At 43.2% G+C, this 2,863-nt stretch overlaps 1 non-coding gene across 1 annotated transcript; it reads left to right on the top strand.

The window, feature by feature from the left end:
• The first annotated feature begins 2,440 nt into the window (after nt 1-2,440).
• On the top strand, nt 2,441-2,512 carry Trnat-ugu (transfer RNA threonine (anticodon UGU)). The gene has a single exon. It is a non-coding gene; the product is annotated as a tRNA-Thr (tRNA).
• Nucleotides 2,513-2,863: the final 351 nt, after the last annotated feature.

The following is a 2,863-nucleotide window of genomic DNA, read 5'->3' as shown; positions in this document are numbered from 1 at the left end:
TATCTTTGTCCTGCCACCACGCAACACTATATTTCCAGGAAACACGAAAAAAAAGAGAGGTTTAGCGTTGCATTGTACGAAGAAGGAGCGGTGTGGGCGGGCACTCTGCGTGGACCCTCTTATTACCACCTTGCGACTATTGTGAATTGATTTTTGTCCTCTACCATGGTTAGTACAGCCTTTATTTCTGCCGCCGCGCAACAATAACGCTGCCATTTGGACCCTCGGATAATTTTGAGTTCATCGTGGACAATGCCTACAAGAATAACAATACTTTTAGCCTGTGGTTTTGCTGAGGAAGAATGAAGTTTATCAAGGGCCTTTTTTCTGGTTCATTGCTTTTTGGCATAAGCTTTAGAAGAGGAAAGAACCAAGTGCAGTTTTTTTCGTCTCAATGTGCTCACGCTTTAAGTTTCATGTAAATTTTGTCTTAACGACCTTTCAATGGTTCCTTGCTTTACTAGCCGGTGCTTCACCTTTGCCTTATTTATTTTCTTCACTGAAAAACTGTACTCACCCCGCTGTGTACCGGTTATCTGTAGGTCGCCAGTACTGAGTTGCAAAAACAAAACCGTGCAGTCTTTTTTTCTCAAGACATTTTTCTTAGCATTCTTTTCTTTCAGTCACTCTGATGACTTTCCCTGCGATTTCTCGGCGACGAATGGTTTTTTCTGCGTATGGTGATTACAAAGCACTATCTTTGAGAGGGCACAAGTCACACGATTGCGTTCGTATTCGTATTACAATGTTATTTTGTTTGTTAGCCCTTTTTTTAATAGCAAAGCTTTTTAGAAATCGGTTGACTCTGGCTTTTCACAAAACCCTGTATAACGGCATGAAGAAAAAAATCACCGGCACCGGCAGGATACCGAGTTTCTGGCAGATCAACTGAGTTAGTCAATCGTCTCACCCACTCGGGTGCCACCTTTTTTTGTTTGTATTTGTTGCCTGTCTTTGACAATTTACAAAACATGACATTTCAACAGTGTAAATCTGCTCACATACAAGAGGTGGAGTTGCCAAGCAAGATGAGGCAAAATAACCCCGGGTTGAATCTGCATTTTTTTTCACCTTCTTAGGCACATCGGTACTGGGCCTTCCACGGTACATGGCTCTGTACATGGGCACAGGGAACACGAGATCGACAATATCATAATACAGTTTTTTCTGCGTAACCGTACTTTCATACGCTTTTGAAAACGTTGTGGTTCAAAATTTCACGCTGGTAACAACCTCCTTAAAATATCCAAAAATAACCCCGACATGTATTCGGTCGTTATAACAAAATCGAGGAGGACTCTGCCGTGCCTTAAAGGGACAGACAACCGATTTTTGTCGCGTATATGTTCTCTAGCTCATATGAAAGCCAGCGTTTTATATAGCCCGGTAACAACAAGCAATTTTTAAACAAACTGGCGTTAATAATTTTAATTTGGCAGCAAACTTCCTGAAATCGGAAGGGTGGCGGTTCGTAGTGTCGAAACTTGACACTACAATATGTGTCTCTGTCACGTGACCTGCAAACCTAGCAGCTACTGTAACTGCTGAAACGTTTATTTACGTATTGAAAACCTTTTAACACAAGTATTTGTACAAGCTTAAATAGTATATGTATTTCTAAACATTACTTTGAAAATTCTAAAGACACGCCGCCCGCCGCCGCTGTGTTGCTCTCAGTGTGGCTAACTGAGCCACCATGCCCAGAATCAACGGCAGCGTTCAGTAAACAGACCCAGCGAAGGAGGTTTGACGATTCTGTCTGAGTCAGGGGCGTTTGTTCTGCCAAAATATTGGATTTCAGTCTCCAAATACGCCAACGGCCGCCTAAAAAAAAAAAAAGCCGCGCCCGGGGAGAATCGAACTTCCCGCCTCCACAACGTGAAGCCAGATTCTACCTATCGTCTACCCCAACAGATGGCGCATTTGTGCAAAATGGACCCTTGCATTAAAAAAACACATAAAGGAACAAGAAAGCCTGCGATTCCCACTTTTTTAGCTGGGAACAAGTTTTTAAATATCGTTTTTTATTTCGCATACAGACAAAAGTATGTTGCCGAGCTACTCTATATCATGGTTGCCAGCATTAGTTTTGGGAGGGCCACATACGGCTCGTAGATCAGAAAATTCGATTTAAAAAGTTCTAGAGCGTTATCAGCAAAACCGTTTCTCGTCAAGGCGCTTTAAGTGATGCCCTTTCATTTGAGATAGAGAATATATACTCGACAAAAATCGGTTGTCTGTCCCTTTAATTGACACAGTGAACAAAAAAAAGGGTCACTTACTTCTCTCAAAAAGACAAATGTATTTTCTAGTTGTGTGGGGACCAGAGTGGGGACCGAACCCACGCCTTTCGATTACATAGGGGTGTCAGATATACTTCAAGCGTCAGATATACTTCTAGTAAATATAAATAGCCCAGAAAGTGAAGGAGAACACAGTCGCCCAGATAGCCGAATTGGTAAGGCATTCGACATGTAATCGAAAGGCGTGGGTTCGGTCCCCACTCTGGGCGCGTGTTTTCCTTTCTTTCTTTCTTCTGTATATTAAAAAAAATGTTTACTTCATTAACCGTAGTGAAAAAGAAAAGAGCCTAACCACACCCCTATGCCCCCTTTGGCGTTGTAGACTGCTGACCTATCTTTCTGTATTTCCTCAACGAGCCCCTCATTTCCTTACTATATTATTCTGCGAAAGCCTAGCGAGGGTCTCCGTTCTGGCAGCCTTGATGCCTAGGTAGCATAAGAGGGATTCCCGCCAGTTACCCGCTCATGACAGGCTCTAGACGTTCAAGTCACGCCCCGGGGGTAGAAAAGAAGGTCCCCTTCTCCCCGTGCAGTCAGAGTGGCGCTGGCTACCACCCTCA

This window comes from Haemaphysalis longicornis, unplaced genomic scaffold (assembly GCF_048455015.1).
Source record: "Haemaphysalis longicornis isolate Haplotype H1 unplaced genomic scaffold, Haemaphysalis longicornis Haplotype H1 scaffold_8, whole genome shotgun sequence".
Lineage (NCBI taxonomy): Eukaryota > Metazoa > Arthropoda > Arachnida > Ixodida > Ixodidae > Haemaphysalis > Haemaphysalis longicornis.
This window is presented reverse-complemented; position numbering and strand designations above follow the sequence as displayed.